Here is a 16,607-nt window from a genome sequence, read left to right as displayed (position 1 = left end):
TGATGGGCTGACTCAAACATATGACCTTTACCTTAGCAATAGCCCTGCCTTATTATGTTGTGAGAATTCAACAAGATAAACCAAAGAAAGCACACACTGCAGCACTCCTAATAGAGCACCATTCAATAAGTGTTACCAGCTGAGACCGTCATTACTATATAGCATCCAGAACAGTGTAAATTGTGTTTTATAAAGTAAGTCTCTGTCTTTTGGCATAGGCCATGAGTTAATCTATTGGCAGATTTCTGACCTTAGCTACCTTGATGTATTGTTATGCCAAAAGTTGCTATACTATGAAAGAAGACAGATGGCAAGGGGGAAAGGTAAACAAAATCATTATATGATATTATTTCTATTGCTTGAAACCATGCAGTGATGCTATTTCTATGCTCTCAGTGATTACTTATTAGCAATATAAGCTAGGTAGATTCTGATAAGTATTTCAGGAGTATGGCATTATTACCAATAATCATGCTAGTAACAAGTACTCTTCAAGCATACGTCTTATATTTTTTTTTCCCACCTAAGAAATGCAGATGTGAGTGCTCCTATAATTTGAAAGCATAAGTTCAAGTAAAAGATGTAGAGACTGTGAAAATTTACATTATAATAGTCAAAGATATCAAGAGAACATTTAGCTCCAAAAAGAATTTCTCCATTCAGCACTTAATTTTAACATTTGGTACAGGAAATAAAAAGTCATCTATGTACATTTGGACCAAAACTTCTAAAACATATAATACACAATATCAAAACCAAAATGCATAATCCACAATATAAATCAGCAATTATTTATCTGTGTAAATTTTTTTAAAAGAGACTAGAAGATTTTAAACCAAAAAGTTAAGTAAGGATCATTCTCTTAGTTTTGAAGATTAAAGATGAATTTGTTTGTTCAAATTTTTGTGTTATACATATTTTCTGTAATGTATATTTTCAGAAAAGCATTACTTTTAAAATTATAATGAGGAAAATTGAAGGAGTTTCTTGTTTTTATTAAGAGTGCAAATAAGATGGACACTAGGTGTCCTCAACGGAGAAGGCAATGGCACCCCCCCTCCAGTACTCTTGCCTGGAGAATCCCATGGACAGAGGAGCCTGGTGGGCTGCAGTCCATGGGGTTGCTGGGAGTCGGACACGACTGAGCAACTGCACTTTCACTTTTCACTTTCATGCACTGGAGAAGGAAATGGCAACCCACTCCAGTGTTCTTGCCTGGAGAATCCCAGGGATGGTGGAGCCTGGTGGGCTGCTATCTATGGGGTCACACAGAGTCGGACACAACTGAAGCGACTTAGCAGCAGCAGCAGCAGGTGTCCTCAAAAGTCAACTCTAAGGAATCTACAGAAGTAAAAAAATAAAATAAAATAAAAAGGATCATAGGAATTAATAATTGAACAATATAAAAGTGTGTGTTAAGTTGCTTCAGTCATGTCTGACTGTTTGCAGCCCTATGAACTGTAGCCCACAAAGTTCCTCTGTCCGTGGGATTCTCCAGGTAAGAATACTGGAGTAGATTGCCATGCCCTCCTCTAGGAATATAAAAGTAATTAACAATTAAAATGAACACAAGTGAAGAAATATATCAGTAGGCAGGAAAAAGTCACTGTGAAGGAGAATGTATGTGTTTTGAGTGGGGATGGGGAAGACTGGAGTCTAGGTGAAAGAATATATTTAAGGCTCTGATTCACAAAATATGTATCAGAATCACCCAATGAAAAAAAGGCCATGTGAGGACAGAGTGAAAGTGATACTGAACAGACCTGGAAGAGAGCTCTCATTAGAACCTGAGTCAGCCAGACATTCATCTTAGACTTCTAGCTTTCAGAACAGTGAAAAAATTAATGCCTGTTCCTTAAGTCTGGGTATTTTGCTAGAGTAGCAGGAACTAACTAATACACTAGTATAATAGAATGATTGCAGATCTCAGACATAAACCCTTGATACAGTACTAATTAGGAGAGAGAATATAAAATCCATATATAGACATATTTTAGTGACATTAAAGAATATCAAGACAGAAGAACTCTAAAAGCTCTCATACAGAAAGATAAGACCACTTAATTGGCATCAGAATTTTTAATATTCACACTGAGTATGGAAAAAATAAAGGAATATACATTTTTAAAGTATTGGAGAAAAGCATTTTATAGATTTGATATATCCAAAAAATAGAAGAAAATATATGTGTAAATCATTGTACAGTACAACCACCAGAAGTACAGCCATAGTGTTTATAACTTATAAATCAACAGATGACAAATTCAATAACAGCAGAAAAGAAAAAAAAATAAGAATGTGTAATATATCAAAATGTGGAATAAGATAGAAAAATAGTTATAAATAGTAATTATATTAGTACTATAATTTAGCACTAACTTCTGGGAGAAGAGGCAATACATTTATAAACAGCTGAAGTTTAAATAATGCGGGGTCAAGTAAGTGTTCTGAATTCAATCATGATAAGATATTGGGACAAGGCCATATGAAAAATTTAAGTGGAATGGCATTTTCTGACACATAGAAGTACAATGCTAACGCAGTCAAGTACTTTTTACTTCTATTTACCAAAGAATCGATGGGACAAAGCAATTTTATAAAATACTATTAGTAATTAGCAGAAACTCTACTTAAGGCTCTATCACAAGGCTATTCATACTAGAATTGTATACAGGTTATATTCATTTTGAAGAATATATAACAAAGTTTTTCTAGCTGATTAATCTGCTTCATGTCAAAAGCTAACATAAGTTCTTATTCATGCATTAATCTGAGAAATACTTAATATTCTAGGCATTGTTCTAAATGCTTGGAAGTACAAGGCTGAACAAGACAGACAAATTCTTTCAACTGATAGAACCTACTCAGGTGATACAAATGAAATTTCATGTCAATTATTATCTCTAATAACAAAAGGTTATATTTGCTGTTAACTTATCAGAAAACACAGTGGTGCAAACCAAACTAAAATAAATTCAACTTTTTTTCAGCATAAGGCTAATCTAAGATAATTGTGTATTAGCAAACTATAACAATTTTTTTTAAATGGTATCTCTCCTTATCGCCAAGTACTTTCATGAAAATGGAACCATTTTCCTGTGAATCAATCAGATTTTATTGAGAACATCTTCCTAAAAAAAAAAAATTTCCTAAAGTTATATATTACAGTGATTTAAGTATATTATAAATATAAGCATATCCTCTGACTTTGAGATCTCATAATGTAGGTAGAAAGAAAGAAAGTGAAATTGCTCAGTCATGTCAGACTATTTGGGACTCCATGGACCGTAGCCTTCCAGGCTCCTCCATCCATGGGATTTTCCAGGCAAGAATACTGGAGTGGGTTGCCATTTCCTTCTCCAGGAGATCTTCCTGACCCAGGGATTGAACCTGGATCTCCCACACTGCAACAGACTCTTTACCATCTGAGTCACCAAGGAAGCCCGTAATGTAGATTAAAAATAATTTCTTTATAGACTGTAAGTTAGAGAATAAATATTGACTGTGCAATGTTTTTAAATTGGAGGATCGTAGAATAGGTATAGTTTTCAAAATTATATTTTGAAATGTGTCTACTAAGTACATTTCAAGGCCAAGTTGAAGAAACTACCTTTATAGAGAATATCTGAAAGATATGTTGTCCATCATTTCTCTAAATCCAAAAAAAAAAAAATTCCCCATCACAACAAATATTCTGCCTCAGATCATTCTGGGGACCCATATATTTAACACCCCTTTGCTAAACTGTTTGGTTTGATGCTGCCAGACTTGTAGTATAAACAGATTAATAGAATTTGCTCATTGTTTAAGGACATTTTCCTGAAATTCAGGGGAGAAATTTATTCTCATTTTTAGTGTTAGGAAATATTCTGATTGCTTTGACAAATAAGGTATATGTGTGTCTGTGTACTTGTATGCTAATTTTAACAATCCTATACATTTAACAATTATATTATCATGTATTTCCTTCTCACACTGTTTATCAGAAAGCTTATGCCTAAATTTGTGGTTCTTTAATAAATGGAATATTTTTCTTCACTACATACATACATCTCTGCTTTACTTGGATCAATTTTCTTCTTCATTGCTTTCATTATTTTTAAACTGATTTCATGTATTATATTAATATTTTTATGTCAACTTAAATCTAATAGAGAAGGCAGTATGTAAATAAATAAAATATTAAAATATATAAAAAATAAACTAATGAACATTATAAATTTATAACAAATTTTAGGTTGATAAAATATTTAGATGTAAGAGTGAAACTATAAAAATACAAGAAGCTTTTATGATGTTTACATAGTTCCAGAGTAGAGATACTTTTTTATTGTGTTTTAAAACCTAAGTAATTACAAACAAATTAAGGGCCTTCATTTAAAAGTCTACAAATAACAACTACTGGAGAGAAGGTGGAGGCAACAGAGCTCTCCTACACTGTTGGTGGGAAAGTAAATTGCTACAGCCACTATGAAAAACAGTAGGAGGGTTCCTAGAAGAACTAAAAATATTAATAGAGATGCCGCATGAGCTAGCAATCCCACTCATGGACACATATCCAGACAAACTATAATTTGACCTCTATGTTTTTAGAGTACTATAGCCAACAACACATGGAAACAACTTAATGTCCATCGACAGATGAATGGATAAAGAAGATACATATACATACAAGGGAATATTACTTAGCCTTAAAAAATAATGAAATGTGATTTGCAGCAGCATTCATAGATCTAGAGATGAATCATTTTAAACAAGGTATACCAAGAAGAGAAAGACAATTAGCAAAGGATATCACTTATATGTGGAATCTAAAATATTACAAAAATTGCTTACCTATGACACAGAAACAGACTCACAGAGGTACAGAACAGACTTCTGGTTGCCAAGGGAGAGGAGGAGGAGGGAGGGTTGGATTGGGAGTTTGGGATTAGCAGATGCAACTATACTACAAAGAATGGATAAATAACAAAGTCATACTTACTGCATATCACAGAGAACTATATTCAATATTCTGTAATAAACCATAATGGAAAAAAAATTTAAAACAAATTAAGAAATTTTCTCATAGAAGAATAAAAAAAAAAATTCTACTTGAGGGAAAACAAAGCACCATACAGACCTCAAGATGAAAGAATGATTTTGTTCATGTTAAGATAAACCTTGAAACCAATAACCTAAAACTAGCAATCCAATAGGAAAGTGGGTAAAGGATATGAGCAAAAGGTATACAAAAGATGAAATACAAATGATTCTTAAGCATAAGAAAATGTGTTTAACCTCATCCCTCAGAAAATATGAACATTTAGCACCACAAAGTAATCCTTTTTTTTCACTCATCACATTGATAGCTTTTTAAAATGTTACCAATATGCTATGTTGGCAAGAGAGAAAAAAAGGACTTGCATGTTGTTGGCAAGAGTGTCAAGTCATTCACTCTCTCTGGAGGGTGATCTGCTAGTAACTACCAAAATGAAAGATGCCCTATATTTTGGATTTAGCATATCCACTCCAAATATTTATTCTATGGATATCGTCATACATGTGGATATAGTGATGAACAGGCGAATACACTGAAATATTACACCAGGGATCAATTACATAAAGTATGCCACTTTCAAAAAATGGAATACTATGCCATTGTTAAGGAGAAGGAAATGGCAACCCGCTCCAGTGTTCTTGCCTGGAGAATTCCATGGACAGAGAAGCCTGGCAGGCTGCAGTCCATGGGGTCGCACAGAGTCGGACACGACTGAAGCGACTTGGCAGCAGGCAGCCATTGTTAAAGAGAAGGAAACACAATTACATGTTCTGATACAGAAAGGTTTTAATATGTGCTATCAAGTATTAAAAAAAAAACAATAGTCATATGAGTTTGTGTAGTATCTTGTTTTTTGTATATATAGGGGAAGTAGAGAGATGTTGTTGAAGGAAAAATCCTGTTTATGAATGCATTATCTATAAGGGTGGTATGAGATATGTTATTAGTTACCTCTGGCCAAGACAGCTGAGTGGTTGAGTAACTAGAATAAATGGAGGCTTTGTTTTTGTTTTTTTTAATATATGTGTTTTCTATCTTTTGAATTTTGTATCATTGGCTTATAACACCCATCATTCCACCCCTTCTCACTAAAAAAAGAAAAAAAAAAACAAAAATGAGTCTTACAGTTGGGGCAGAAACCAGATGCCAGAATTACCGACCATGGCTATACAACTAAAATCACAAGGGCATTAAACCATAGTACTGAATATCTGGGTTGAAGCCTGACTTTACATATATATGTGCATGTATTTATATATATTATATATATATATATATATATATATATATATATTTTACACACACACACATTTACACACACAATAGGTACTATTGACTGTGTGTGTGTATTAGTCATTCAGTCATGTCCGACTCTTTGCAACCCCAAGGACTGTAGCCTGCCAGGCTTCTCTGTCCTTGGAATTCTCCAGGTGAGAATAACGGAGTGAGTTGCCATTCCCTTCTCTAGGGGATCTTCCCAACCCAGGGATCGACCCTGGGTCTCTTGTCTCCTACAATGGCAGGCAGATTCTTTACCACCAGAAGCCCACTATTGATTGTATGCTACCGTAAAAAATGCGCTTTGAGAAATACTGCAGAGATTCTGGTAACTGTCAGAATAACAAAACCTCATTGATATTTTGTCTTACACAAGGACAGATGACACTGTGCCAGGCAGCAGCTACGTTTTTCAGCACATAGTAAAACCTAAGGTGATGGGAAGGTAGTGTATGTTCTTAAGGTTGCAAATGTACACTGAGCACTTGACATGTTGCATCACTGAATCTTAATATGTTCCCTTAGAAAGATTTTGTAAGTCAGTCGAATTCAAGCCTGTGGATAGATGTTACAAGTAAATTTTTTTCTCTTTTTCCTTAGGTACATATATGAAGCATTTTCAATTCCCGTATCTAAAAAGCTTCTGAAATCTGCCTGCAGCTATGCCCTAGAACACTCAGACAAAATTTTAGGTGAGAAATTCTATGAATCTGTTTACCATAATTCCCTTCTGTGGGCAAGAAGTGGTATTTAAATCATGCCACTGTATAACTAACTTATGCCTCAATGATAAATTTTAATTCCTGAAAAAGTCAAGTTATTTAGCTTTATTATACATTCTAAGGAGAAGGTGTTTTCTAAAGGCTCTGAGTAGAACTTGGAGGTATTATTGTCACATTTGGTCTTTCAAAATATTCACCCATGACACTTGCAGGCAAAATGGATGTCACATGGGAGAATAAAGTAGAATGGGGAGCTTTTGAAGTAATGCTTACTATGTCAAGCTGTGTGGGATTCATCTTGCGAAGGGAAAAGGTAGTCTCAAAGGTCAAAGCAGTTTCTATGTTCCTTGAAGTAAAGAGGGTACAAGTGGATAGACATAAACTTCAAGGACACTCTGAAACTTTATATTTAATATCGTAGAATATTGATGACAATTGCTGAAAATAGGACAGTGATGGAGACAAAAATCGTGTCACACCAGGGAAGCTTCTTTTTGGTAAAGAAGTGAAGACATGGGCTTTTGAGAACTAAGAGCTTGTACTGGTTCAAACTGCGGTTGGCAGATGGGTGGCCATTAATATTTGGTGAATGAAGTGGTGAGTTAAGGCATCTGTCCATAATGGATGAGGTCTGCCCTAAAATGATCCAGAAGGTAGGGGAAGAGTAATCCCTAAGATGGATTTCTCTGTGGGCTCTCCCAGAAGGACAAGTATCGGAACTTGCACAAAGCAAAAACTTCCTCTGAAAAAATGCTGCTTGGCAAAATTTCTTCTGAAGTAACTGAAGCAAATTTTAGCAACTTCATAAGCCCCTCGATGAGAACAAACCTACAAATTTTATAAGTTGCTGCTTACTATTTTTACGTACTGCAATTTGTTTCAAAATTTTCTCTTAATTTCTAACATTTTAAAAATTCATTGTAAATAAAAAGGTCTACCATAATTGTCAGAATTATGTTCTGCTTCCACATCTTACCCTGCTCCCCCTCAGTCCCTGACATATGTCTTTTTAGTAGAGTGAGTCAAACTCTACTAGTTTAAAACCATCAGAGAATAGAGAGTGTCCCTATTCTGCATCATAACCCTTTGGAAATGTATTCCTTTTAGTTATCTTAGTTTAAATTTATCAAAAGATGATTCACTTCTCAAAAAGTTATTTACACCATGAATTGCCTGATTGGTTGGTTTCACACATCTGAAATAAAGATATGAAAAAAAATATGGCCACAAGTTTCAACATCAAGAAATATACCTATTTATACATGAGGGCAGGCTCTCCTTTTTGTGTTCATCATCCTAGAAATAATCCATTTACTCATACCACTTTATAAAACAGGTTCTTCAGATCACCTGATGATACCAATTCATAAGGTTTCATGAAATAGTTTTGATATTCCGTTACATCAATTACATATTTGTATTGATAAAAAATAAATAGTAAATTTCCTGTATTTGTCATTCTCCTTGGGAATTCATTTAGGAATGGGAGAGTATGAAAATGAGTACCACTAGATGTCACTATAAACAGACCATTTTCTCTGATGCAGATTTATTTTCATGTATTTCCAGGTTTCCTGGACTGTTTGGGGGAAATTCCTTCTGGCAGTATTGATTCCATCTAAGCCCTTGTTGTTTAGTCAAAGATTGTTAACTACTAAATTTACATCCTTTCTTGTGTCCCTTTACAAATCTGCAAAGCAGTTTGCTTTAAAGGAAAATCACAGTACAGGGATTTCAAAATTGTCACCATTTTATTAATTAGGTGACGTGTCATGCCAAGTCAGTCAGTTTATTATTTCTTAAGAAAGATCTTGTAGTGAGTTTGTGTCTCATTAGAGAACTGGAGAAGCAGACAGATTAATGCACATATGCTACAACATTAATTAGAGAGTCAGGTTTTTCAGAGGATAGATAATTTCATTGTGACAATGGCAGCAGCGATTAATTGAGTCTCTTTTAGAAAGCATCTAAGGGGCTTGAGTTGAGAAGGCCCACTATGATTTACCCAAGTTAAATGTAGAAGGGACACAGAATTACAGGGTTATTAAGTAAAAAAGACTATAAAGGCTTTCTAGTCTGTGTAGGCTTCTTGTCCTTTCTTCCATCTGAAGCAGAAACTTCTTCAATAGAACCCCTGAATGGTGGACTTTACGAGCTTCCAATTTGTGGCTCAGTGGGAGTTTTAACAATTACATTACAATTTTATATTTCTTAGTGCAAATCTACTTAATTCATTTTGTCCAAGAAAGGGATATGAGACTGAACTGTAACTATCCAGCCGATTCTATGCCGTATGATTTTTAAAAATTATGTCACCTTCAATCAATTTACACGAACCAATACTTAATTAGGAATATCAGCAATCAACTGCTAAAACATCCCTAATAATAGACTGGTAGAGTCAGAATAACAAGAGAGAGTAGTCAAACTTCCTTGTTAGCTGACATTTAAAAATTCACATTTTAAAATGACATTTAGCAGACGAGATGATGATGCAAATGAAATCTATATTTAGGGAGGGGTGAAAACAGCATCTAATTTGTAGTGATTATATATTCTGTTCTACCTGTGGAAATTCTGCTCAAGTCTGTCTAGTGTTCTTTAAAAATAGTTCTTTTTTCCTCTCCCTCCCTCCTCTCTCCTCTCTTCTCTTCTCTGTCTGTCTCTGAAATGAGAGGCAAGGACATGGAGAAACCATGTGTGGTCATTCAAATAAACACACCAGCTCAGCAACCAGTGGATAGCAGGCCCCAGCTTCCAGTCACATAATGAACAACCTTAAAAACAGAACCCAGTCAAGCCTCCAAATATCCCCAACCTCAGGCTCCATCTGAATGAAAAGACCCCAAGCTAGAACCGTTTAGATGAGCTTGCTCAGTTTGTAGGACCATAAGAGAGAATAATACATTGTAGTCTTAAGCCAGTAAATATTAGGGTGATTTGTTAGGCAACAATATATAACTAGAACAGAAGGCAGTGTGTTTTTGAAAGCAATGGGGGAAAACTATAAGAAATCCATGGGCAGACAAGTTGAATTTTGGGCTTTTCTGACTTAATTTTGTAGTTGGCAATACATCTTACTGAAATTTTCAGGTGGAAATTCTCAGGTGGAATTTCCTTTATATCTAATGTGAACTCTGACTTACACTTTTCTTTCACATTTGTCATTGCTATCAACTTTATTTTCATCCATTGCCATTTTCAAAAGTTGGTGTGCTTCTTTTTAAAATTTCAATTCTGAATAATATTAGATAGAAGTATGGTCAACACCATGTTTGAGCATACATACAGCATTTAAAAATATCATATTGTGTGAATGTGTATGCTGAAGGAGGCTGAGTAGCAAAAGGACTGCAATTTGCCTCCTAATGTGTACTGGCACCATATCCCACCCCATCTCTGAAATGTTTACTGCATATTTTTAATAGTGATTCTCAAACATGAAATCATATCCAAATCACATGGAGATCTGTTAAAATGCAGATTCTGATGTAGTAGGATTGAGTTTTGAATTTAAGACTCTGCAGTTCTTATGAGCCTTCTGAAAGAGGAGACGACATAAGTGGCAGGACTCTAGGATGTGTTACTTTCCTACATTTTTTACCTCCATTCTCCACGGCCCTTCATTCTCTATCTTCATATCAAATAAATGTTGAGCAGGGAGTGTTATTTACATGCACTTAAGGAATAAATATTAAGGAAAGAAGTGCTATAATTTTCTTCTAAAGCTTTTCCTCTCCTTCTCCCCACAGGCACATGTTTTTCTTTCCTTAAGTACTTTGAACTACCTCCTTGCACCAGCACTTTCTATGCTAAGATTTATTTTTATCATAATAAGAACCATTTAAAAGTTGTGAACCTGAACCAGAGAGCCGCCTTCATCCTGCAGATGGACTGTCCCCAGCACGGTGAACAGCCTTTGATAAATGTTGCTTTTGGGGGGTGACGGGTGTTACCTGCATTAGCTTGTTTTTGTTGCATGTGTTTGCATACTGAATTTTTCTCTCAAATATATCTAATATTTACCCATTCTCTTAATTCTTTCCATGAGCACCCTGGACCAATCTATCATCATCACTCTTTTTCATTCCTGAAAGTAGCCTCCTTACCACTCAGCCTTTATCTGCTCTTGCTGACTGTAAATTGCTTCTTCACATTTGACTTCCAGTTCTCTTTACGTGGCTTACAGGACCCTGAATAATCATATCTGGGGTCCTCAACTCATTTTCATTCTCTGACTCTCTATTTTTAATCACTCATAACTACTACACCCCCTCCAGTCATGGAGTCTTTAGCATGCAGTTTTCTCTGCCCATACTTTACTTCCTCCCCAGCTACTCTCTTCTTTTAACAAACTGCTCTTTGCCTCCTATCACAGTTAGAAACTCACTTTCCCAAGGATGAATCATCTATATATAATGTGGTTTCCTTATTATTATCTCCATTATTCCATCTCCTTTCTAGTAACAACATAGCTATAATTTTAAATTTATGTGTGTCATTCTTTTTTACCAAAGATTTCAGAGGTTGTGCTTGGTTTTATGCATTATACTATCCCTAGCTCTTTGCACAGCGCCTGAATTAAACAAACAAAAAAAAAAGTGGCTCAATAAGTACTTGTTGAAGAAATAAAACATTCTAAACTACCCATCCAATGCATCTTTATCGCTGTATTTGTCATTCTGAAACATCCTTCTCTTTTGTCTGACCTGTAATCTTTTATACTTTATCTCTCATTTTACAGAGAAAGACAGAAAAAGCATTAACTTTTGTATTTAGTAATTTCTTGTTGGTACTCGTTGCTATGTGATCTTGAGGAAAATTTTCCACTCCTCTAATTTTAAAGTCTTTTCAAAATGTCATGTTTGGTTTCACTGGTTGGTTCTGTCTTTGTGCAACTATGCAATCCTCTCATTCTTCCAGTTTTCTAGATCCAGGTCTTTAGCTTTTTCTTAACTCTCCTCAATTTCTACAGTTCCAGTTCCAACCCGAGTTGTAGCCCTTCTTATAAGAGGAGGGAGGCTGACATCTTTGGTCCTGCACTACAAATAATCTGATCAATTTCAGCATTTCCTGGGATTTAGCATTAGTGATTTTAAATGGAAAACAGAGAAAGGGGAACTCTATCTTCAGATTGGAAGGTATTTTTTTGTTTGTTTGTTTTGTTTTAGAGCAGGAAATGAATGGACAATAACCAACATTATTGAGAGGTCAGGAAATGAAATGTCAGAAAGCCTGATTTCTCCATACAGCCTAATGATACCCACTTTCTTTCCTCATTTCTGAGCCTTAGACTGGAAACAATTGGCCAGCAGGATGCTCCTGGCCCAAGGCTTTTCTCTCTGTGGGCCACCCTGGCCAGGCAAAGTCAGAGAAACACTCCTTATCAAGCATTTATAGTTCATGTGAATTTCACCTCAAGCAAAGAAGTGCAGCCTGCATTAACCAGCTGAATTCAGGTGTAGCTGAGTATGTGGTGGGCTACTTTTTTATGGTTAACAATCATTTCAAGTTACCACTGCATCGCAACAGGATTCTATCTGGCCTTCACAAACTCCATGCACCTGGCTGTACACCTCATCCTAATTTTGCACATTTCAGATCTGCTACTCATCTGACAACACGGTAGGCATCATATATTTAAGAACAGAACTTGCAGCTAGAAAAGCAATCACAGTCAAGGTCAAGTTGAATTGTGAAAAGAATATTGTGTGAAGGAGTTGATATTGTCCTGATGCCTGCTAAAAGTGTTCTTATTTTGAGAAAAAAAATATTTGGGTCACTTTTTTGAGATTATTAAATTTTCAAAAAGAAAAATAAATACATGCAAATCATGAAAAACACACTTGTGATGAGACTTCCATTTTGGTGAATATAGAATGAAATACCTGTGTGTGTGTGTGTGTGTGTGTGTGTGTGTATGTGTGTGTGTGTTCTCTCTGCCTCTCTCTCATCTGAACAGTTATAGCCCCAACAGAAGGGGATAGTAAGTTATCTAATAAAAAGTACTTTTAAAAATCGGAGACTATAAACGTGATTTCCTTTACTATATCTTTGTCTGTGAATTACTGATTTAAACAATGGAATTATATAGAAATGTCTGCAAAAGAATGGGCTGTGCATATTCCACAGACTTCACACTTTCTGGAAGCATATACCAAACACAAATGCTCTAAAATCAACAATCTACAGTAGTACACATTGTAAATAAATTTACTCATACTGTATTAGAAATTCATATATCTAAGCAACTAATACTAAGCACAATGAATTGTGTTCCAAAATACCCTAACACATATAAGTATACTCTTTTAGATCTAACACATTAATATATATAATGATATAGCAATAATACCTAATCTAGAGGCTTAAATTTTAGTGGTCATTCAGCAACAAGATACAGGGGCCTTGGTCTAGGTGGGGATGTGTTGTGGTCTTCAGCAAAAACAAAGAAAATAAAAATAACAGAAAAACACCAAAAACTCTGCTAACCAAAGAAGGGATGAAGGGAAATCCCCTACCTTGACCTTGGCATTGTGTGGAAAAAGAAGTATTTCCCCTTCAAATTCTCTGTTAAGTCTTTTACTGGCAAGGTTTGCTGTTACAATTCTTCTACTTGCAGTTTTGTTTTTTTTTTTTTTCCCGAGTTGGTAGATTTCTCTAATCTAGAGAATGCACTATCTATAAATAAATTACATGATTCACACACCACGTCTCACAAAATATGGGTTCACATCGTATACCAAATGATTAAACAGGGAAAATGAGAACAGACAGGGCTAATAAAGGCCATGTAAAAGGTCAAATGGGAGAGTTTGAACTCAGAAACTACACTATCATCGTGCCAGACCAGTTGGGGAGGAGAATGAATTGTTAACAGATGGCCAGTAACTCTCACTGTAAGTATTTTTACAAAATGAGGACCAATAGATACACACTAGATATGTGGACATTTGAACACAGTAATATTGAATTCCTTTGTCTGTTCTGACATGATCAAAATGGTTGCAGTAAAATGTAAAATCATTGTCTGCTTTCTTTGAACCGTGAAATCTGTACAACAAATAAACTTATCTTTATTTTATTTCTTATCCTTACCCAGTCCTGACTATAATCATGTATAATTGTGAACACTTACTACTGACATTACTAATGCAGCTGACATGGATACTAATATAAAGATTGAATTTTTTACCATAATTTTATTATGTACTAGTGGTTACTTATTCAAATTTTTATCCAAAATAATACAAGTTCTATCAGTGTATTTGGCCTTGTTCCATGAAACATTTTTCTCTACACTGTGGATAGAGATAAAAGAGATGTGCTTATCACATTGTCAGGTGACCTCATTCTGGAAGGGTAAGTTAATAGATAGTTGACAGAATTAAGATTCTGAAAAGGCTCAACAGTAGAATGATGGTGAAAAATCAACACAATAAAATTTTATAGGAATAAATCTAAATGTTATAATTATGTTTAAAAAGCAGAGACAAATATATCACAAGAAAGTACAAGCAGAGAAGTCTAGCCTAACATCAGTTTGCTGTTTAAGACTTAGATTTTTTCTTGACTATTCTCAATGATTTATCAATTTTAATGATGAATTTTAAAGTTCCTGGTTCATAAATTATTAGGAGATGGAATGGAGTTCAGCAATAGTTATCCCCCCACCCCCCATACCTCTCTAGCCTCCATTCACCTTCCTCATTCTTTTCTAATTTTATTTTTAATTGGAGCATAATTGCTAGATCTTCCCTGTGGCTCAAATGGTAAAGAATTTGCCTGCAATGCAGGAGACCTGGGTTTGATCCCTGGGTCAGGAAGATCCTCTGGAGAAGGGAATGGCAATCCACTCTAGTACTCTTGCCTGAAGAATCCCATGGATGGAGGAGCCTGGCAGGCTACAGTCCATGGGATTGCAGAGAGTTGGACATGACTAAGCAACTAACACTACACTACTGCTTTACAATATTGTGTTAGTTTCTGCCGTACATCAGCATGAATAAGCCACAGGCATACATATGTGCCCTCCCTCTGCAACCTCCTGCCCACCTCCCAGCCCATTCCTCTAAGTTGTCAGAGAGCACTGAGTTTGAGCTCCTGCATCATACAGAAAATTCCCTCTGGCTATCTGTTTTACACATGGTAATGTATATGTTTCAATATTACTGTTTCAGTTCCTCCCTCCCTTTCCTTCACTCACTGTGCCCACAAGTGTGTTCTCTATGTCTACAACTCCATTGCTGCCCCACAAATAGATTTATCAGTACCAACTTTCTCACTTGCCTTACTCTTAATTGCCTTTTGATTTATCTTCACAAAACCCTTCCTTGATCAACCATCACTATCAGTCATATGGTTTAGATAGAGTTTAAACTACCCTCAGCTCCAGGTCATGCCAATCAGCATATCCCTTTATCTTTCCAGTAACTAGTTCATGTATAAGCAAACATTGCAAATAGGCTGATACAATGTGACATGACTATGTATCTGTTGAGGTTTCCTATGAAGAAAACCTTTTCATTTTCTCTTTTATAGCTTTCTATTATCAGAAAAAAAAAAATCCTCTTTTCTCATGCAAGATATAAGGTGTGAATGTGAAACCCGGACTCTTCCATGAGAGGGAAAGCCTAAATAAGGAGCACTGTAGATACATAATGTGGAGTGTGGTGGAGAAGTCAACACCAGTGTGGTCAGATCGGTGAGAAGCCAGATCTCAGCTTACTGTACTTGAGCTGCTGAAACAAAGCTTATGTGAAATCATTCTCAACTTTTCACTTGTCAGATAAAGACATCCATTCATTGTTCTTATTTCTAAGTCAGGGTGAGTCAAGTTTTCCATCATGCACAACCCAAGAGACAGGGACTGCATCTTAATAACTTTTCTATTTATCAGGATCAAGCACATGGTAGGTACTCAATAGATTTTTGTTGATGAATTAGGTTAAAATTGACCTAATGAAAAATCTAACAAAAACTCAAGTTAAATGTACATAAATATACAGAAATACAGTAAAGAAATAGCCTCATTGCATCATTGTGAGAATTATTAATACACAGTATATGAATTATGAAAATTGTATAGGTTAAACATTTCTGGCAAAATGGCAGATGGAAATAGGACAAATCCTCTCATTGAAAACAACTAAAATTACTGAATAAATTATTCTTAAACTAATAAAGTGAATCTGTGACAAGATTCAATGGTAACAATGCAAAGTATACTCAAGTGAGGAACTGACTGATGACAGGAAGCTAGAAAATTAAGATACTTTTTCTTGAGGTATCTAATAAACCAGTTAAACTCAAAAGTTAGTTTGCATAGTTGTATGCAATTTAAGGCACATAAATTTTACAGGCAAAACTAGGAGTGAACAAAGTGGACCTATTAGAAATAATCAATCAAGATTGATTATTATTAGAAATAATCAACCGTAGATGTTCCCTCCATAAAAGATTATATGCTCAATATACATAAACAGTGTAAAAGAACACTTTTTGAAGTACTGATTATTCATTAATAAATATAAAATTTAATATGGCTTTAAATCTAGCAACCCTGA

The sequence above is a fragment of the Bison bison genome, unplaced genomic scaffold, assembly GCF_000754665.1.
Source record: "Bison bison bison isolate TAMUID 2011002044 unplaced genomic scaffold, Bison_UMD1.0 scf7180017864490, whole genome shotgun sequence".
NCBI lineage: Eukaryota > Metazoa > Chordata > Mammalia > Artiodactyla > Bovidae > Bison > Bison bison.
This window is presented reverse-complemented; position numbering follows the sequence as displayed.